A 23,303-nucleotide genomic window follows, 5' to 3' on the forward strand; every position below is an offset into this window, starting at 1 on the left:
ACAATTTGTTGTGGCTACCTACAGTAAAACAGCTGTGAAATGGGCTGAACAGCCGCTTTCCTCTGTGGCAAACTCGTTGTCGATTTGGGAGTCCGCTAAATATAAACACGCCCTGACCTCCAAACACTCACTGATGTCCCCGCTGTGGGGCAACCCAGACTTTGCGCCGGGCCTAGCAGAAAATGCGGCAGGTAATTGGAGAAAATATAAATACCTCAGATTAAGGGATTTGGAGGGTATACCAAATAAAATTAAATCGTTCGAACAAATCAGATCCGAAAAAAATATCCCCCACTCTGATTTTTTCCGCTACCTCCAGATCAGAGCATACTTTAACAAAAACACCCCCTACCCACCTTTAACCACATTTGAAAAGCTTTGTCTAACAGCAACAGACACACGGGGACTTACATCGCAGATGTATGGAGAAGTGGTCGGTTCGGGGAACACACAACAGCAACAAAAATTAGCATATAGGGCCCAATGGGAAACAGACCTAGGAGAGGAACTAGAGGAGGAAGACTGGTCCGCCATACTAGAAGCCGCAGCCAAGAGCTCCATCTGTACGACTTTGAAGGAGAATGCATATAAAGTACTGATGAGATGGTACCTCACCCTGCTTAAATTATCAAGGTTTGTCCCTGGATACTCCCCGCTGTGTCCAAAACAGTGTGGAGAATCGGTTGACCTGTTACACATGCTGTGGTCTTGCCCTCGAATCTCACCTCTTTGGAAGGAAATTAGACATTGGATCCAGAGGATTTTTGACCTCGCAATTCCCCCGGACCCATGGCTATTTCTACTGAATAGACCATGGCCGGGACTCTCCAAAACTGGAAACAAACTAGTTGCCCATTTTGCAACAGCAACGAGGTGCGAGATCGCAGCTATGTGGAAACAACCGGAGATCCCAAACATCCCCAAGATTCGGAACAGATTATGGTATATATGTCAGATGGAAAAATTAACATGTTTAGTTAATGACACTGGCACCAAATATCTAAAAGTCTGGACGCCTTGGCTGGCACAGACAGATATCCCTGGGATTGAGGTAACCACAATTTGGCAATGATAATCATAAATGCATTCTCCCCCATAGAGCGCGATCTTGGCATGACAAGATACCGGACTCCAGATTCTCCACGGCGCTTCGACACAGAATAGACCATATGGGGCAGGCCACAGTGATCCCGGTCCCGACCACAACTTAGAAGCTCTGAGAGCCCGCACCCACCCCCCCCCCCCCGGGGCCCTCGCCCCTCCCCTCCCTCTCTTTCACTTCCTTACCCTCATTTTTGTTTTTACCCCCAAGTTTAAATGGCCTTCCGGGCCTTTCGGCTTAAAGAGGGCCCTTTTTTGCCATTGCTCCGATCCAAGCCCAAAGGAGAGAAAATATGTATCGTACCTGAATGCAATACTGTGATTGTATATTTTACCTATATCCATGATACAACTTGTAATGAAAAACTCAATAAACTTGAAGTTATAAAAAAAAAAAAATTAGAGGTAATACTGGACATGTATGTGTCAGGTATTACCTCTCTGGACATAGTGAACTGACCGGCTTGGGAGGGCCGCGGGATTTCCCTGAGCAGGGAGAGAGCAGGGTTGTTGCTAGGGGGCTGGGCCACTTCCTCCATCCGGATTGGCTGCTGCTCAGTAATGCAGACAATCAGGAGGAGGTGTCAGGAGCATAAGGGTGGGACAAGGGAGAGGAGGAAACAGTATGGAGCGGTGAGAGGTGTGTGTGTCTTGAGTGCGTTGCACCTTTCACCATTGTATCCAGTATTTTTGCAGAAGCCATCTGGCAACCCTAGATCCCAGGCCAAGGTCGGTGTATCACTCTCTACCTCTGCCCAGCGGGTCCATATCTTGGTTGCAGTCAGCAATGCTACAATCATATAGTGAAAGCAACTGTTTCAAACCATGCAAGAAAGTACCAGATTTCTGAAAGAAAAAACTCATTGCTTTCAATGCCATGGTTTCATTGATATCAGTGTTAAAAGTGGTCACGTGCTACAAATAATCTGTGATACTTAACATACCTTTCTACTGCAAATGTTATTCCTTTCACTGCCAGGGGGGCCTGCAACAAATTGCTGCAGCAAGCGAGCAGCAATACAAGTTTCATTTATTGTTTTTTTTATTACGAGTTTGAAGCAGGGGGTCACCTGAGCTGAACTGTGTTAATTCCAGCTCGGGGACCACCTGCTTCCAGAGATATCGCAGTGGAGTTTAAAGGTCCAGGCCATGCAGGTCAATAGGAAGCCACACCGGATGACCTCACAGCTTCCTATTGGTCCCCGTGACGCGGGACATTTAAAGTCGCCATTATGTTAGGAACACAGTTCCCTGGCTGAACAGATACCGGCATGGCTACGGAGGTAAGTATAAGTAGGGGGTCCCCGGAGCTGAAGTAACAGTGCAGCTCCGGAAACCTCCTGCTTCAAACCTGTTACAAAAAAAAACAAAAAAAAAGACAAACAATAAATGAAACCTGCATTGCTGCTTTAAAGAAGAAAAATCTAATACTGCAACAATTTAGAATGACAAAATCCCTACAATTTGAAATTATATTTCTTTTCGCTAATTCTAAAAGGTTATACCACGTGATTCAGAAAAGAACAGACAAGGAAATACAAAAGATAGCTCAGTCTGATCTCTAAGAGTTTCTTTTGTGATGTAACTATGAGTAATCACTGCAAAACCAACTAATATCACAAGGAAGCAAGACAATGAAATAAAACAGAACACGCTTTCCAAAATGAAAAACACAACAAAAGGCATACGGCTGATACAGTTTATACTGCATGGCACGGCACTTTAGAGGCCTAATTCCACTTGACATGCTATCTGTTCCCGATGTTTAGGTAAACAGACACTTTTTCAGCCTCTTTTCTCATATCAATACTCAACGCCATTATTATCTATTGCAAGTGAATCAACAAAACCATGTATCACTGTAACACAAAAATGCTATTATTTCCCCTCACATTAAGCTGCAGAGCAGTGTGCAAATAGGCTCTGTAAAAATAAATACTGTATAAACCTTTGCATAGCCCCTGAGTTAGATGCAGGTGTCCAAGGCTTTTTATGTGCTTATAGGAAGCCCAATCAGTGCTACAATGCAAACAAAGAACAAAATGTGCGTTAATATTGTGCAAGGAGGTTTAATGGTTAATGTAGTGGCTCCTTTACAATTAGTATTTATTTTACCAGGAAAAGGCATATTGAAATACTAATCTCATTTCAAGTGTCTTATATAAATACAGTACACAGAAGCAGAAAATAGACAGGATGAAGAAGATAAGTGCTAATATATATATATTTGTTTTGTTTTGTTCTTGTTTCATGTACTAACAAAATAGACTTGGGGTCATTCAAAGAAAAGCAGGTACACAACTTGCCCTTATTAGAATGATATATTAATGTGGAGCTTGTTTCAGACCAAAATCAGTCATTAGCTGGATGCTGCATATAGGTGCAATACATACTGTATAACTCCATTTCTTTACCAAGCCTATGCTCCTAATAAGGACATTTGCTATGCTTAAATTAATGTTACTTGTATTGTTGTTTGTTTAATGGTGGTGATGAGTGGATACTGATTAAGCTAATTGTGTCTCTGACAGAGCGAGTAACATACAGTACTGAAATAATCCACCTACAGTACTGTAATACATTTAACAAACTGGGAAAAGATATGGAGAGTGCCAACTAAATGTGCATGATGTCATCATAAAATACACATGGTCCTTATAGATCACCTACATTTTATCATAATATTGGCTACATCTTGTTTTATATTCTTGGATAAAGTGTAGGCAAAGAAGGGTGGGTCACCGTGTTAGTCCTTTCTTCCATGTAGTAACAAAAGGAGGGAGATGGAGTAGGCCAGGGGTGCGCAAACTTCTTGAGCTGCGGCCCCCTTGCCAGGAGCCGCAGCATTCGTGTCCCCCCTCTCCCAATGGCTCGGCGTCAAATGACGTCGTGGGTGATGTGATGTCACGTGACCCCCGCCGCTTCATTTGCCGCGCGTTGCCATGGCGATGCGTGACATCACATTGCCATGGCGACGCATCACCGAAGACCCGGCTAGCAGCAGGTAAGTGAGTTAAAGAGGCCTCACGCCTCCCCCGGCATTTAATTTAAATGCTGTGGGGAAGAGCGCAGTGCCTCTGTAACCGCCCGTGCCCCCCTTAGAAATTCTCCATCCCCCCCAGTTTGCGCACCGCTGGAGTAAGCGGTATGATAGTTTTTATTGGACCAACAAGTAGTTGATATGTTACAAGCTTTCAAACCTGTCAGGGTCCTTCATCGGACTACTCTACAAAACAGCAGAGCCCTCTTTTCTTTATTTTTCATAATCAGAATGGAGGTGAGCCTCCAGAGATAAACAGTGCTATAAACAATTAATATAACATCTTACTTGCCCCTATCCCTGAACACCACTGATGGGGGTAGGGAAGGGACTAAGAGGAAATTGGCAAACAAATGGCAAATCAATCTTCTGGAGAAGTATGGATGTTCCTATCCTTGAGGGGTGCCGAGATTCCACTTACAGTGCGAGCTCAGTCTTTCAACTCTGATGTTTGCGGCTTCTTAAAACTACAGATCACTTACTGTCCCTAAAAGGTCAATGATTCAAATGACGAACTGATAATAAAAATACTGCGATAATGCAAAATGTGAATATCATCTTATTGTTTTTTTGTATTATCGATGCATTTCTCAACTCCAGTTCCCACAGAAAGAAAACTACTTGAGTAGTTAAAGCAGCAGGGCACTTTAGCTCACAAAAAAACAACACATTTTGGAAACAGGTTAACCATGTAATCGATTTCCTTAAGGACATGTTATTATTCTTAAACAAATATTAGACATTTTTCATTTATTTATTTGGAATTTATGAATGGTTTTCTTTTCTTGCTCTGAATGTCCCGACGGAAGTCTCTGTGTAGATCAAACCGTAGACTTTGGCTGGTACTGTCTTGGATAAAAAATGTCCGGTTTTTTTGCATCTCTTTGAGGTGTGCTTTGCTACGGTATATGCAATTTGGTGCATTAAATATTATTCCATTTTTGTGTCAACTTTAATTAGAATTTAATTTTAGAAAAATATATTAGATACAACCAATACATAGTAGGAAAAAAAAGTGTACATAATAATTATAAAATAAAAAATAAAGGCTCTACTGGTCAATTCAACGTTTTGTCAGTTCCATCCATGTAAAAAAAAAAAAAAAGCAGCCCATTTGCAAATCTTCAGGTATGCAGACAAGTCTTAGGTTGTCTTCAATAATCTGTTTCATTGAGTCAAATCTTTTGTTCAGTAATGATGTCATAATTGGCAAGACTAGTTTAGCTATTTTTCCAGCAGGGCAGATTTTTGTGACAGTGGCGAGCCTTCCGCACTCGCATCCTCCACCGCATGCATATCGTCCTTGGGCTTCTTAGACCGATCACCACTTTACTGCTTTGGTCTATGCGAGCTTTTTTTTCTTCTCCATAAACTGGAACCATACCAGGTGTTCCTACTGTCACACATTTGATAGATTTATGATTCCTACAAAACCCTACACAAAATGTTTCCTTATGGACAAAAGGTAAATAAGCTGCTCCTGTTTTGTGTGATGGACACATAAGAAATAAAAATCATCTTCTAAGCACATAAAAAAACAGACTAACGATGCTGTCTAGCAGCTAATAACCCAGGACACTTCTGTATACAACAGGGAAATATTCTACCTCCTAGTTATCATTTGATGACACTCAAAATGGTATACAAAGCACTCGGGGGTTTTTTGTTTTTTTTTGAGCTACAACAGGCAGCACTTGTGCGGAACAGTTACTCTTGTGAAGTGGCTTTCCCCTTGCTTTAGATAAGACAGCTATATTAACATATTCATTAGGCTAGTAGTCCCCCAAAGACTGGAGGTGATTAACAGTTCATTAATGCGATAGAGCTTGATCCTGTCACCAATTTACCAACAATAGATTGTATTGACAAGCAGATTTAACGTTGGGCAATCTCGACTTTTCAAAGCCAAGTCAGGATGCCTGTAAATGTGAGTGGGTGAGGAGAGAAAGGCAGCAGGACTGCAGAGCCTGATTGATTCACAGAACATACCCCCAAAAAGCTTAAGGGAAAAAAATTTGGACAGTGATAAAAGGAGCAATCTAGCACCTGTGTATTTCAGTTGGTGAAACGCATTAGCGTTGTTAAGGCAAGGTCTTTATTCAACTCGGCAATTGTTAATCAGTAGCCTGTTCTTAGTTGGCTGCTCTGCTGATTATTAAACACAAGTTATTTTATTAAAAAACAAACAAACAGAAACCCCCATAGGGTTATGTGGATCAAGTGCAATTTGTTCTAAAACGTGGAGCAAAAATGTTCATTTATGCCAATGTGTCCCCTCCTCCTCCTAAAACCCGTCCCCAGAATGCTCACTGGCATAAGTAGGACACAATTAGAGCGGAGCACCTTGATACGCTGATGCAGTTTGCACCTGTTTTGGAGCAATGCTCAAGTTTGCAGCATTAGATACATATTCCCATAGGGGTCTACTTACTAATGTCTCCCAGATGCAAAATGGAGATAAAACCCAGTACAAAACAGCAAAAACAGCAAAACAAATTAAGCAAAAAAAAAAAAGGAATCGTATTGAACGCAATTGGAGGTTTTCCTTTGATAGCCACTGGTTTTGCCCCAGTTTGGCAGCTGGGAGTCATTAGAAAATAATCCAGATCGATTTGGATCTAAATGGGTGCTTTTTATGTGTACTAAAAATGAAATTAAAATATAATAAACAACAGAATAACTGAAAAATGTATACAGATTACATACTGTTGTTATAATTTCAGGTCTAAACTGTAACACTGCCAAAATGAGAAAATGTTGGGTTCTGTTTAATCATCAGACTGCTTTTGTGTGTTGCTTCCAATGTGTGGTTTTGTGCTGACTTTCAACAGCATTTTAACAGTGTAATAGACCGTTATGAGGTGACAATTTCAACACCTAGGCCAGGAGAGAAACAGTAATCATGTGTCCATTTCAGTGTCACAGGTAATAAAAAAAATGACTAATATGAAAGAGAAAAGATGAAATAACGCATACAGCTCTATACCGACTTCATTTGTTTGTTTCATGCAAATTGTAATAGTGCGTAAATTAATATCCACATGCTGCAAAAACAGACACACATCAAGAATTATGCACATTTAGCTTAAAATTAAACATTGCATCAGGAGTTCATGTACTGTAAGTATCATAGATACTGAAAACTGAAAATGTATACACCAAAATAGATCACGATTACAATACATTCAACACATTCAGTAGCTTCATCTGCGTTGTGCTCTGGCTTTGAATACCAATTAACTCCTATGTAAACATTGTGTTAGGTTTTTATTTTGTTTTAGTTCAAAGTCCTATGTAGCTACTGAAGCAGCTCAAGGTTGCACAATGAAGGTTAAAACTGCACAAGCTAAACAACACAAATGAATGAGAGGTAAAATGTTCCGTATGTAAAACAAATCATGCCCCTTTGCCTTATTTTCATCTGCCCCTTGAGAACTTTGTGACTAAACTAGCTTGATGAGATTGCACAGCTCTTCTCTAGAATTCCAATAAATTGAAAAAAAAAAATGTCTATCCAGGTAAATCACAAAGGAAAGGAGAATGTTTGAAAATCCTGGTGTGTGCAGCACACACCCCTATGTGCTCCATTTAAAGCTGCAGTTCAGGCTCCCGGTTTTTTTTTTTTTTAAGTTTTCTTTTTTAACTTCAATAGTTTCATGTAGGCAATCTCTACTTACCTAAAAAAACGCATAGCTGCCGGTCAATTTGTTCTCCGTCTATTGATCGGCAAAGTTTGGCGACATCTTTAAATATGGGGAATGTAAATCGTTGCTATAGGAACAAGCATGCTTGTTAAAATAGAATACAAGAAAATTGGTCTTTCAAAGTTGTTTTTTTTAAAACAGAAAATGCTAAAAGTATTTTTTCCTACTACAGAACTGATTTAATAAAAAAAACACACATGCAGGATATTGCATGAACTGCAGCTTTAAGATTTGAGCAGTGTGAACAGGAGGAGTTACCTGACACTCGTATTATAATGGCATGTATCAAGATTATTACTCCTGCTGGCTCGATATTGTCAGGTATTCTGAGTTATCACCGCCAATGACTCCTATAGAAACTCTGTGATATTCTGTGTTATAAAGGAATTTGTTGCGTTATCAGCGGAAACAATGCTGTATGTATGCTGTACGTCTGTGGAAGATGTAACAATCTTGACCAACATGTTACAACTGAAAGTAAAAAATAGAGCAGTGCCTCAAAAGACACTTTTCGTTGTTTATTTACATAACGTCCTATCTACCTCACTTCATTTTTGTAATAGTCCTTTTGCAAGGCAGAATTACCAACCTGGCCCTATGTCATCATGATATTTCGATACAGTTCTCATTCCAAAACTCTAATCAAAAAGTATTCTGGTTCTCAATAGTGTTAGATTTCTATATGCAATGGAGACTTGGCGTGGACAAGAATCTCATGATGACATGGAGGTGTGAATGTGGCAATACTGTTTTTGGATTGCTGGCCACAACAGCACTGTCAGAGAGGTTAATAATGGACAAATGGAATATGTGCTTACAGCCTCCCATGGTAGCTTATATGTTATGGCAAGATGCCCCTTGCTCAATGTGGAAGGGAGGGCCCCACAAATTCTACAGCCCAAGTAAAAGCCTCAAAATTGTTTTAACCTGGCTGGGAGCTATGGTTTTCTACGTGATAAGATGCACCATCCTCCAATCCTTTTACGTGGACTGAATGTTACCAAAAAGGTATCTTCACTGTCAAAAAGTCCAGCAACAATGACTGAATGAGCTGAAATAGAGGCGCCCCAAGTACCTCTTAACCCATGGCTGGCTATTGTGACAGGTGGATTAATTTTTGCTTTTGCCCAAAATACAAAACGTACCACCTCTGGATGATTTGCCACATAGGCCCTTATTCTGTAAGGCGGGATAGTGCAGATGATGTGCTTTTGCATGGAAAGGCCTATTGACTTTAATGGGGCTTTTCATGCGATGGCACGTCATCTACGCTATCACCCCTTACAGAATTAGGGTCTTAATCTTCTTGCTCCTCGTCTCAAATTTGCTGGAGGTGATTTTTGCACTTTTATCAAGCTTATGTTGTGACTCTTGCAACAACTCCATAATTAATGGAATACTGCAGATCTTATGATCTACCTGCTGCAGAATGTCCTAAACTTATACCAGACCTCATAGTAAACTGTTGCTCTTTGCTAGCCTTCAGCAAGGAGTGATCTGCCAGATAACATGCACATGCACGACTCTGCTTGGTACTTGATGAAAAAGAGGACTGCTCAAATAGGTCCATCCTTTTTAGAAATCTCCATGGTGGAGCACAGGCCAGGTTTAGAACATCTCAAATCCATACTCTTCTTGGTCAGATTATCTGAATGGCTGTAACTTTTAAACAATGTATCTATATTTTGATTAGGACCAGTGGATGGATCAGTAATGGGGGCTGAGGGGAGTTTGAGGGGGTGAGGTATGCAAGGTCTAAATCTAATGGTAAGGATATCGCACCAGAATTATTTGATTTCTTGCAGAAAATGTGGGCACCTTTGTGTTTCAGGAGGTCTCAATGAGGTATATGAAGGAAGTTCCCCCATTCTGAAAATAAAATCAAAGAATTACTAATTCAATGTCCAATCCCAGAGATAGATTTCTTTATAAGAAATTGACAGAAGATTCTCCTCCATCCAATGAATGACACAGAATTCTTTATAGAGCATCAGTTAAGTCTTGGTTCCTCCCTGTTTGTTGATATAAAACAACAATACTGCATTGACAGGTCACACCCAGGTAATTTTAATCTGTAGAGTAATTAGCTTCAGCTTTCTACGCATAAAATCTCTCTCAACTTCAATATATTGATTGGTGGAGTGACTTTCAATTGTGTCCACTGGCCTTGCACCAGTCCCTATTGTGAGTTGATTACGCAGCCATATCGACCTACATTGGTCATTAGACATGTCCCCAAGCAGCATTCCCCAGTGGACATTGATGACATCACCTCCGATCCACTACATCTAGTAACTTGTACCATGGTCTTTAAAAGGCGCTTTAAAGTTGGAACATAGATAATCTGGCTCAAAAGAATGCCTCTACGGCTGTCAACATTTCCCCCAACATATTTCCTGCATAATCTGGCTTTTCCAAATGGTACCTTGCATGACTAGGCTAGAGACAAAATATGATGCAGTCTATTGGCTGGTAAAAATAAATTTGGCAATACTGTACCATAAAGCGCGCAACAATTTTAATTTGTTCTCATTCTTGACCTCACAAATTGAAGGACAACAGGTTTAATGAGGAGGTGAAGTGAATATCCTCTCTTGAAACAGATATTACCCATTTATCCATATTAGAAATGGGTCCAATTCCAGGTTCTCTTTTGTTTATACATTTGAGCAAAAGACTAAATAAAGATTTTTTTTTTAAATAAAGGAAATGGGTCCTCAAGAAAGGGCAGTTGTAGAATTTTCAGAGTGGACTCTGCAACCTGTAGTTGCAGTTGGAGCCAGATATTATTATTATCGTTTATTTGTAAAGTGCAAACATATTCCGCAGCGCGGAACAATGGGGGTACATAGATTTGATAATTACATAAACAGAGTTACATACAAATAAGGACAGACATGCACAAATAGATTCAAAGAGGTAAAGAGGGTCCTGCTCATCAGAGCTTACAATCTAGAGGGAATGAGGGAAAATGTTGAAACAAAAGGTAAAGTGGCTGCTCATTGTGGGATGAAGTATACCTCAGGATGGAGTGTGGTCCAGTTAGACAACTGATCCCATTAAGGTTTGAGAGTGGGGATGTTACAGAGCATGGAGATTGGTCTAGCTGCATAGCTGGTCCCAATGGGGTTTGAGGGGAGGAGGAAGGGTCGAATGTTAAAGGTATGCCAGTTAGGCTTCCATGAAAAGCTGAGTTTTCAGGGAGTTTTTAAATGTTTGTAAGCTGGGGGAGAGCCTGATGCTGAATGGTAGGGAGTTCCAGAGATAGGGGGCAACACGGGAGAAGTCTTGTAGGCGGGATAGAGAGGAAGTGATCAGGCAGGAGGAAAGGCAGATGTCGTGGGCAAAACGTAAGGGTCGTTTAGGGATATATTTGTGGATGGGGGTTGAGATGTACGGAGGCAGCATCATTGAGAGCTTAGCAAGTCAGAGCTAGGGTTTTAAATTTGAATCTAGTCGAATGGAAAGTGGGAGGATCGGGCTTAGGCCCCGCCTCAGTGACATGTCTTGTAATGCTCCTGGTGACACGCATCACACTGACAGGATTGTGCGCAGGCGCCGTCCAATTGTTGTCAGGCAAAGGACTCAACCACGGGTTGACACAGACAGCAGGATAACTACTTAATCTAATTTACCTGCGGTGCTTACTACGCCCCATGATGATCAAGTGGGCTGATGGCAATAGCATATACAGCCGTGCAACTCAGCGTGGATTGGCTCCTCAATCAAGAAGCAATCATTACATTCAGCCTTGTGCCTTTCATCTGATTGGCTAACAGTACTTTGTATGCTCACCCATCCTTGCTCCAAATCGACAGAGCATAGTAGTCCTTAACCTGTGACGAAGTGCTACCCACAAGCACCCCGCTTGTCGTGTCCTGCTTTGCCTCGTGCAATTCTGCTAACCTTGTCTTGTCTCCTAGTACCCTCGACTTCGTACCTGGACTCACACCTTCTCTTATCCATGACCTTGACTTCATACCTGAACTCCCACCTTCTCAATAACTCGACCTCGGCTATGCACATCGACTATTCTACATCCCCAACCCTAGACCACGGAGAGTATCAACACTATCCTACTTTTCTACCCTGACCCGGCTACATGACTATGGATCTGCACACCGGAAGCAGTCTCGTGGCTGCGGGTTGGTGTTTTCTAAATCCCTACCTCATATATTCATGATGTGGTGGGTGTGGGAGTTTGATCTAGCTGGGAATGTGTGTTAATCAATGTCTGACTGGTAGCGGTTGTTTGGAGGCTGCTGGCACCTCCTCCCAGAGCTCACTCCTCCTCCTTCACCTTTTTAACTTGGGAGGTCTTTTCATTTGCTGCAGGAACAAGACCTATGATGGTTCTTCCCTTCTTACAGAGTTAAAAGGAAATGTTCACAGTGTAGTGTAGGACCTGCATTAATTTGGTTATACCTTGGTGTTGGTATGCAGGCTTATGACGCTTTGGCCAAAGGGTTAACTAAATAACCAGTGTTCGACAAACCTATACATTTGCTCGCCCCGGGCAAGTGGATTTAACCCCCGGGCGAGTAAATATTGGCCCAAGCAGCACACGTTTGGTACTAGGTGGCGAGTAGATTTTTTTGTGTGGCGAGTAGATTTTTTGGTGATTTGTCAACCACTGTAAATAACCATGTATTTATTATTATTATTGAAGTATTTTACTTTATACTTTTTACCATATATGTTTTGTCAATGGGATGTAGCATTGGGCACCCTCTGTCTCTTGTTATATACAATTGCCACGCTCCGTAGCTCTCTTGTCGACATAAATATATATTCATGATGCGGTGGGTGTGGGAGTTTGATCTAGCTGGGAATGTGTGTTAATCAATGTCTGACTGGTAGCAGTTGTTTGGAGGCTGGTGGCACCTCTCCCCAGAGCTCACTCCTCCTCCTTCACCTTTTTAACTTGGGAGGTCTTTTCATTTGCTGCAGGAACAGGACCTATGATGGTTCTTCCCCTCTTACAGAGGTAAAAGGAAGTGTTCGTAGTGTAGGACCTGCATTAATTTGGTTATACCATGGTGTTGGTATGCAGGCTTATGACGCTTTGGCCAAAGGGTTTAACTAAATAACCAAGTATTTATTATTATTATTATTATTATTGAAGTATTTTACTGTATACTTTTTACTATATATGTTTTGTCAATGGGATGTAGCATTGGGCGCCCCCTGTCCCCCTGTCTCTTGTTATAAATCCCTACCTCAGCCTCGCAGTTCTGTCCTGTTTGTGGCGAGCACCCGTTACAGGAAGCAAGTGTAGGGATTTGCGCAGTGGAGCAGCAGAAGTGGTGAGTGACGCAGAGGAGTCTGGCAGCAGCATTTTGGATGGATTGGAGTTGGGATGGGCAGACAAGGCAAATGCCAACTAGGAGAAGGTTTCAATAGTCACGGCAGGACAAAATGAGTGGATAAATTAGGATTTTAGTTGCGTCACAATAGAGACAAGGGCATATACTGTATTGGCAATATTTCGAAGGTGGTGACGGCAGGACTTTGACTCTGATCTCTCCATCATTTCTTACATTCACTCCCTCAGAAAAATGAATCTCTAGATAGTAGGCTTGAGGTGTTGATGAGATCGTGGTGTTATTGACAGTGAGGGAGAGTTTAGGTGTAGAGGTCACAGGGGGAAAGAGCTCCAGTTCTGTTTTGGGCATGTAAAGGTTCAAGTAATGGTGGGACATCCAGGAGGAGATTGCAGAGAGACAGTTGGTGACACAGCACAGGAGAGAGGGGGAGCGATCAAGGGAGGAGAGGTAATTGTGGGTGTTATCGGCATAGTGATTATTATTATTGTCATTTACTTATAACGTACCAACATATTCCGTAGCGCAGTACAACAGGTTTGGAGGATGAAAATAAAATAATAAATATAAACATACGTTGTTACAGTTGGGAACGAGATGATACGAGATGAATAATATTATATTAGTTCACCAAGAGAAGAAGTGTAGAGTGAGAAGAGCAGAGGGTCAAGGACAGAGCCTTGTGGGACCCCAACAGAGAGCGAGTGAAGATGAGACAACATCAGAGAAGGAAACACTGAAGGATTGATTGGATAGGTAGGATGTAAACTAGGAGAAGGCTGCTTCACATAGTCCAATGGAGTGTTTAGGAGAAAGAAGTGATGAACAATGTCAAAGGCTGCCGAGAAATCCAGGAGAATTAGTAAGGAGAAGTGACTTAGAAGAGACATAGGCCCCAAAATGGGTCAGTCGCCCCATAAAGTTTGAAATGCCTCACACAGATTGGTTTCGGTCGGTTCCCCATGGAGATAAGAACTTCACAAGCCGGGCTTCCCATTCCCAAGATAGACTGCCCCACGAGGGCATGCCATCCTCCCATTCCTTCCTCACATCCTGAGCAGCCTCCCGCCTCTGACTCACCCTGTCGCCAGACTCCGCCGTGCCCCCTGCTCTCTCTCTTCTACCTAAGAGAGTCCCAGGCCCGCCAGGAAACCACCGGCGGCACATCAGGCCCCGTTGCAGCCCCATATGCTTCCTCCCCAATGCCAGCGGGTCCGTTGACCCTCCCACGTGGATTTATATGCCCGCCTCCTCCTGGTCACAGCTCCCACCCCCCTCTCCAGCACTGGCTCACTCCCCATTGTTTTTTTCTTTCACGGAGCTTCGCTAACTCCCCGGCCCATCCCTTTTCATGGCTGCCTGAATTCCCACCCGTGATGGCAGTCACGCTGACTCCCGTCTCGCCCCCCTTCCATTGCTATCCCACCCTCTTCAGCACGTCCACTCTGATGGCTGCCCCACCCCTCCCATAGCTGTCCTGCCCTTCTCCCCCCCAGAGGGAGAGAGACTGTTGCTGCTCGTTTTTGTAAAATTCACCTGTAGTCAATCCCATGGGCAAACTCGTTAACCGTAGGTTAGAGAGGGCTCCACAGACATAAAAAAGCCATACCACACCGCATCCAAATGACAAAAGAGCTCAGGTCAGACCTCCTTTCCCCTCCCACTGTTCCCAGTCGCGGTTGTTATAATTAATAAATATATATATATTTTTTAATTATTGGTTTTTGTGAGCTCTGACTCACTCTAGTGTGTCACTAGGTAGGGGTGATTCTACCTCATATAGTGGGACAATTGGTATCCCAGGCTAATTTAGCTATTAATATTACTTTGAGTGCAGTTAGCTGGGTTATTTTCGTTAATCTGAGAGTTAATGTCTTGTGCTATACATATCTTTAACCCTTTGCACCATGGTCTACAACTCTATAGGTATTGGGTTGAGCGTTGAGCCATTTCTTTAGTTGTTTTCCCAGTCAAATAAGCAATAAAAGTTTTGGGTAGAAACCAGCAGGAGGGGCAGACGGATTCAGGGCATATTTTAGAGGGGAGAGGTGCGCTTAGCCATGGCCGCTGGACAGGTTAGAAGCAGAGATAACCGAAAACATGGCATTTCTACAATTATTCCCCATAACAGTCGCAGTAGAGCTATGGTCCAGCGAGCTTGGCAACAAGTACATCATAGTCAAGACAAGACAGCCTGGGGATAGTCAGGATGGTAAATGGCCTATCGGCAACATCCGCCAATGATAAGAGACGGTGCAGGCTGTGCAAATGGGAGCTTGTAACCGTGGAAGAACTGGAAATCATGACCATTGCAACTAAAATAATATGCACAAGATCCTACGAAATCATGTTGAAAAAAGCCTGTTGCTTTTTTTGGGAGGGGGTTGAGGGGAGGGGGTTGAGGGGGGGTTGAGGGGGGGGGGTGTTCAGAGCAGGGTAATTAGTGGCAACAACAAAAGAGAAGCAGGAACTCTGGCATGCGGTTTAGAAAAACAATAATCAGTAATAGCTCGATTGCATGCCAAATATATTCAGATCAAAAACTGATCAGGCAGACAGAGGGGCCTGGGTACAATTAAAGCACAAAATAAGAGTGTGTGCCCGGGAAGGCTGGCAAAACAATTCACTGAGCAACAGTCACAACTGGGCAAGAGTTTTCTGATACGCAATGATTTAACCCCCCTATCAAAATTCACATTTCACAAAAACCGTTCAGCGCTGTCCAAAGGCAGGGGACATGAAATCCCCCAAATTACAGGACACACTCCTTTAGGATAGGGGCTGCAACAGCAGCTGCTGTGTAAGGTCGGCAGGCGAAGCAGATAAATGACCGGAAGGGGGGGGGGTGGGGAGCTAGCGCATACAGAATGTATATTATGTCAAGGCAAGAACGTAAATAAACTGTGTGCAGTGCTAACAAGCCTTCTGTCTCCTGAGTGGAAAGATCTAGCAAAGTGCACAAAGTTTGGCTGATAGGCCACTCTTTCGTTCACTGGGCCCGAGAGCGAGTGCTAAAAATGCTAGGTAGTCTCAGCTGGGTATACCACAAGAAAGAATAAACGTACGATGGCCGGGTAAGAGAGGGGACTGTGCTGGGTAGAATTGGTACCGCCCACTACAAAGAGCGTTAGCAGACCATTAGAGTAAGCTCCACGTAATAGTGATTCACACGGGCGCGAATGATCTTGTGGCAACTAAACCACTAGACCTAATCCTCTAGATACAGGCAGACTGTGCTAAATTTAAAGCCCTATGACATAACGAAGTCATTTAGTCTGAGATAACCGCAAGATTACAGTAATATGGAGGGGGCCTCTGCTGGGTGAACACACAAAAAAAAACCAGGAACATTTCAATAAAGCCGTCAGAAAGTTCATTCTCTCTTGTAATGGGCAAATAGTCAAGCATGTAGAGTTTGAGGACAAGAAATGTATTTGGCACAAAAGGGACGGGGTGCACATACCAGTTGAAGGTCTAGACATTTTATCAACAACCTCAGTCGGCCTCTGCATGTAATAAACTATCAGTCCGCAGGGAAACAGTTTAGGTTGGGTGTTCGTCCTCCGGGTGGTGGAACTGTCATGCCAGCCAGCTTAAGGGTGCCAGGAAATACTAAGAAGGTGCAAATGTATGCGGTTGGGTCTTTGGTAAAGTCCCGAGAGGAGATTTGGCCGGCTGGAGGCGCCAACTTAAGGGGGCCAGGCTGTACCCTTGCCCCAGTCATAGGAAGCTGGGTGCTAAGTCATGCAATTACGTCCGGGCTGACAAAAGGGGGGCTGAGCATGGAGCTTTTCCAAGTGGGCGGTATGAGACCAGCCGGATGTGGCGTAAGGGTTTCCTGCCATACTACTTGAAGAATGTATGGGTCGTCTGCATACAGGGACTAGCGGGCTGGCTGGCAGTTTATTTTTCAATGTTGTAAAGGAATAAAGCTGCAACCTTATTTTACTTCCACAAAAACTGGGTTGCCTCAATTTGAAGGTAGGGGTCAAATCAAAGGGTACGCACACTAAGCCTTTATTAAATTTAGGAAAAGACAGAACAAGCAAAGTCCAATATTGGTGCTGCAGAGATCATGTGGTATAGGTTTCTAATTGTGTTTGATCATTAATGTGAAGTTTACAGAATAATCTGGTAAGCCTTCTTCCAGGGTGCACTGTGCATAATGTTGTATCCATAAGGTAACTGATGCAGAGTAAATGTAGAAAGCCCCAAGTATAGGCATCTGTAGACACATGGAAGGGGAGGCCCCCCTGCCCTCGGGCCACTGCCGACCCTGGTAGACCTTCTAGTCCCGATATCTATTGCCTTGCAGTAATTTTCATAATAATAGTTCTATCAAATGTCTATACACGTCCCCCCGGTAATGTGAGACATTGAAACTTTTTGTGGTACTCATAGCTTGACTTGGCTCGACAAACTCCACTTGCGTGGGTCCCGCCATTCGGTAATACAAGAAAAACGGTCCGACGAAGAGGTGAAAAATGGCGGTACACTGCCAAGAAAAATAAGGGCTTCAGCACACTAGTTAAAAAGTTTCAATAATTTATTCGGCTCTTGGTAGCATAAAAGTAGGCAAAGTATACCTCTAATGCGTTTCACGCCATCTGGAGTGATAAAGCATAGGATGGCGTAAAAAGCATTAGAGATGTACTTTTCCAATGAAAGATGGGAATGTGAAGGAGGTGAGAGGTTAAAAAGGTGAATTAGAGTGTGGCTTAGAGTGCCAGAGAGGGAGCGGAGGAGATGTGAGGGAATAGGATCAAGGGGCAGGTTGAAGGGCGAGACGATAAGAGGAGCGCGGAGATCTCATCCTCAGTCACAGGGGAAAATGAGCTGAGGGTGGATATAGGTTTGCGAGGGGAGGTTAGTGTTGCATGTGCAGCTTGACATGAAGAGATAGCATGAATCTTGTCTGTGAAGTAGATGGCGAGGTCTCGGGCCATGAGGGTAGAAGGGGGTGCAGGTCTCGTTAGGTAGTGAAGAGAAATAGGATTGCTTGCAAAGGAGAAGGCTTTGTTATGGGACGAGAGTACGAATTTATAGTGGAGGAAATCTGCTTCCTCCAGTAACATTCCGCAGTGCATGAGGAGAATTGCAGGTAAAGTGTGTGTAAATTGGAGGGGGTGTAAAGCATGTAGGTTTCTGTATATCCATGTGGAAGTAGGTGTTGTGGAGGGTGCATAGGGCAGAGTGAGGCTAGTGAGGGTGCATAGGGCAGAGTTAGGAGGTGCTGGTCAGAGAGAGGGAAGAAGGGTGTGCTAGAGGAGCTTGAGAGAGCAGAAGTGGAGAAAACCAGGTCAAAGGAGTTTCCATTGCAGTCAATAGGAGAGGTGGTCCACTGGAAGAGACCATAGGAGGAGGTTCAAGAGATAAGATGGGTAGCTGAATTGGCATTTGGATTGTCAGTGGGTATGTTAGTCGCCCAAGATGACATTAATTATGTTAGAAGAGAGAAAGCCAGGCGGTAAAGTTGTCAAGAAATTGAGATGTAGTTCCAGGGGACAATAGATGACAGCAACACAGAGGGAAAAGGAGGAAAAGAGACTGACAGCATGGACTTCAAAGGATGAGAAGGAGAGGGAGGAAAAGCGGGGTTTGACATGAAATGGGCTGCATGGGGAAAGTAGTAGGCCATCTACTCCTCCCTGTCTATTCCCTGGTCTTGGGGTGTGGCTAAGGGAGAGACCACAATAGGAGAGTGCAGCAGGAGAGGCAGTGTGAGGGGGTGAGCCAGGTTTCTGTAATGGCTAGAAGGTTAAGAGAGTTGGAAATGAATAAGGTACACTATGCAAGTTTGTTGTAGACAGATTGTACATTCCATAGGGCACAGGAAAAGTGAAGGGGACAGGTGAAATGGGGGATGAGGTTGGAGTGATTGGAAGTAGACTTTGCAGATGTAGTAGATGTGGTGAGGAGACTTTGTGGTAGGTTGTGGAAAGTGAAAGGATTGGTATGTGGACAGGACTAGGATTAGGGGACATCGCCAGAGTAGGCGTATTAGTAAATAGAGGAAGAGAAAGTAGGACAGGGAGTTGCTCGGTGTTTTTGTTTTGTTTCATGTTTTTGGGGTGATGGGGGTCTGATGTGATAAGCAGATAGAGTTGATGACTGCAGAATGAGGAAGACGACAGTAGATAATGGGAAATTAGGAGGAGGGTCTAGGGCAAAAGTGTAGGAGCAAGGGGTAGAGGCAAAAATGCAGGAGAGAGAGCGCAGGCAAATATGGGAGAGTAGACTAACAGTAGTCCAAAGCTGGGAGGTGGCTGAAGTCATTACTAAACATGAAGCTGTAGTGTTTCCAGCCAGTCTCTAGTGCTGGTGGAAGGGGTGTATTCCCCGGGCCTTTGTGTTACACTGGCAAGACGCCTCAAAAATGTACTTAAAGTTAATTTTTCAGTTCATGGTTATTTACATAGGTAATATCATCACTCTTACAAATATTTATTTCTAGTGAACACGCGAAGCGTACAAAATATTTAAAGTTAATGCCGCCTTTCTATTCAATGTCCGTAAATAAATGAGCACTTTTTCAAAGTTAAGAATCTGCTTGTAACTTCTAACTAAGAACACTTATGGGACGGTCTTACGTTCAGTATTCGTCAAGCACCTTCCCTCCCCACAGTCAAAGCCCAGCTGAAAATTCACCTCTTAAAAGAAGCATCTCGTTAAATCTTCTATGTTTTTACTACGAACTCCAGATGTCCTTGACCTCACTGCACTTTTACACATGCTGTGTCTGTAACACTCCCAACGTACCACCTAGATTGTAAGAGCTCCGGGGCAGGTTCTCCCTTGGTCTTATATTGTCATTTACTTGTTGTAATTATCCCCAAGTGGTTGTAATTTATTGACCTTGCATTGTAACTTTGTGAAACGCTGCATATATATATTGTTGGCGCTACATAGATCAAATAATACATACAATGAAATGTTGATGATGTATTTGCATTTGCATTATAATAATAATAATATTAGTAAATTAAGTTAATAATGATGCATCATTTCCCTTGAAGCAATGTTATTAAAAATTGTGTTTCCACTTTAACATTGTACAGCAAATAAAAATACCACTTATGGGTAGATACGCATGTCTTAGATGGGTCTTTCCCCATTATCACTTAGCATACAAAGCTACCACTGCAGCCAGGGATTCTGGGTAATGACATGCACATGAGCAAAGTGCGTCACTCTTTACTTCTTCGTTTTAACATGGAACCCTATGAGCTTGTAACATGGGACTGTACCCACAAGTGGTATTTGTATTTGCTGTACAATGTACGGTGGAGGATTTGTGTCACTTTCTTATTTTACCCACCAAAGCTTTATTTTAATGTCATTTTAACATCGGAATAATGTAGAATTGCAAAAAATACAAACATTTATAGGACATTTCCTTTTATGTATGAGGGGAAATAATTATATTTTTCTACGTTACAAAACAAATACGCCGAATTAAGCAAAACCAGGTACAAAAAGTGTTTATTATATTGTGCTTAGAACCAGAAACCGTGGCATAATCATTAAATGAATGGCTTGATTAAATAAGGCTATTATACTGGATTTGAGTTGGCCAGTGGAAATGCTGATTTACTGGTAACATATTTACCTGCTTACACCCCTATCATTTGTTAGAGGCACAGCTACATATTTGGCTTATCGCAACATGTGCCTGGTTCCCACCAAGTGCCATGATTTCTTAAAATAAGTGTGATTAATATGATAGGGTAAACAACTGTTGAAATAAGTGCAAGTTCTAAACAATTAGGGTGATTCATTCCTGGAGTTTAATATGAAGTGCCAAGTATTCACCTGATCTTCAGCATGGCGTTGCTGACACGTTATACTGATAACACATCTTCTACTGTATATTAGAAGGATTTTCTTCCATAGCGACTTTCTTTCTGCGCATCTCCCTTTAATGCCTGAAAATGTACCTGGCATTTTTCTTTGTTACCTCTAAGCTTTGTGATTCATAAAAAATATATAGTTATTTGCGGTTTTCTAAGCGGCGTACTGTGTGTTATTGTACCAATTATTACAAAATTCCAACTATTATAAAATTGGTAAAAAAAAAAAAAAAGGACGACAATTATTTTTGGAGTCGTTATATTTCTGTATTGACCAAGTAAAGAGGATTACTTTTATGCCGCAGCATTACTAGAAACAAAACGTACAAAATGGAAAGTTGTCGCACATAAACACCATTAGAAAAAATAGTAATTGTTATGTGGTTTTTTTTTATTCTCCGGCACAAGAGAGGTAACTCTCAATGTACAGTATTACTTCCTGGTAAAATAGCTTATAAATAAATAAAATCAATCTGCGTATATTTTTGAGGCAGTAGAAAAGGCTGCCATCAAAAACATCAAAATACAGCCATTTGCCTGTTTCCCCTCCCACCCTCTCCCCCACAAGAATTGTGCTTGGAAGTAGTAACCTCGAGTCCCTTCTAGGACAAGAATGAGCCATCGGTAGCGACATGTTGAAAGCTTTCAATTTGAGTGATTGCCACCTTTCTCCTTACAAAAATCAGCCGCTATAAATATTTCTTGTAACGGGTTAAAAACATGTTAAACTAAAAATTTGGGTGGGGGTTACTTTCCTTTAGCTTCTTGCTTTTGTTTGTTATCATTGTGTGTTGATCTGGACCTTGCACAGGCAAAATACCCTCCCCCTCTTTTCCCTTTCTCCTGAAGGCGATGGGCAGAATATCACTTAATATTTTGCATTGTCATTTCAGGGTCCCCTTGAAAAAACGAATTTTAAATTACTAAAGAAAATCAAAGTAAAATGCTTGTCTTAAAGTAGATCATTGCATTATCAATTGTTTAAAAAAGGAAGACAACCTTTAAATGCATCAAATTCATTTCAAATAGTACTCGTAGTAGGTGTCAAGGTATGGATTACAGTGCATACATATTGTAAGAAGACACATGTAAAGCATCTGTTGGGACACATCGGGGGTATATATATCAAGGCAAATGGTGGTGCAATTGCAATTCTGGGGCATAAAAAACAACACCATGGGGTTTTTTTTACTAAAGTGTCCCGGCTGCAAAACTGGGGAAATGTCTATGCAGAAGAATTGCACCAGATTTAACCAAAGGAAAAACTGCCATTGCTTTTGATGGGATAATTTTTCTTTTATGAATATGGGTGTTTTTTTTGCACTGGGTTTACCCTATTTTTGCAGCTGGGAGAGTTTACTTAATAGACCCCTCTAAGCATCAAAGTAAAAAATCAGGCTGAAATCAATAGGATTTATTCTTTGATACATCTGCAAGTTCTACTTCATTTGTGTGACAATCAAGACAGTTTTCTATTTTTTATCGTTTTACTTTTGATGGGAAATTGAAAGAAAAAATAAGTACATAACTATAAACAGTGAATCAAGCTTCTCTTTCCTACACAGCTTCTCTGGCTCTAGAAAGTAATTGCTTCAGAGTACAAGGATAATAGCAGGGATTCCTCAAGGACTCAACACACAACAGTAAGGATGTGATTATACCACAGCTACTCCGCGCAGCCTCAAAACAATCAAATGCAATGAAAGCGCACATACCAATCGTGACGGTACCGCCGCGACGTACTGCAAAGCTTCTGTCTCTTGAAGAGATTTGAGATTTTGTTTTTCACAAGCGACGGCTGCATCACATGATTGGCAAGGCCAATCACAGTGCATCTTAAACAAAACAGGAAGTGATGAACTGGACGTTTCTCCTCTGCAGTAGTGCTACAAATTGCTTTTGCATGTGCACATGTAGCGTCGCTATGTCGCTACAATGACATCACCGGAGCTCTCTGGAATTTGATCATGTTTTAGTCCATATGAATAAACCTGGCGCACGTGTGGCACTAGTGAAATGCTCAGACATGTATCAGTGCCAAGCCCCAGAAAGCTGTACATCGAAGCAATGGCGGTTTGAAGACATCCCATAAAATGTTTGTCTATTTGAACCTCCCCAATTATTTCTACTAAAAATCTCATAATTGAAGTACTATATAGATTTACATGTGGCAAAAGAAATGCAAAATGTAACAATACACAACACAAAAATAGGTGCAGTGTATCTTGATACATCGGCGCAAAGAAATGCTGAGGAGAAAATGCTTGTAATCTGCAGAGCATTA

The 23,303-nt window shown here is 42.2% G+C and overlaps 1 protein-coding gene across 1 annotated transcript in view; it reads right to left on the bottom strand.

The window, feature by feature from the left end:
* The window catches only part of C2H10orf67 (chromosome 2 C10orf67 homolog), a 167,127-nt gene that overhangs the window by 83,225 nt on the left and 60,599 nt on the right, over positions 1-23,303 (bottom strand).

The sequence above is a fragment of the Ascaphus truei genome, chromosome 2, assembly GCF_040206685.1.
Source record: "Ascaphus truei isolate aAscTru1 chromosome 2, aAscTru1.hap1, whole genome shotgun sequence".
NCBI classification, from domain to species: domain Eukaryota; kingdom Metazoa; phylum Chordata; class Amphibia; order Anura; family Ascaphidae; genus Ascaphus; species Ascaphus truei.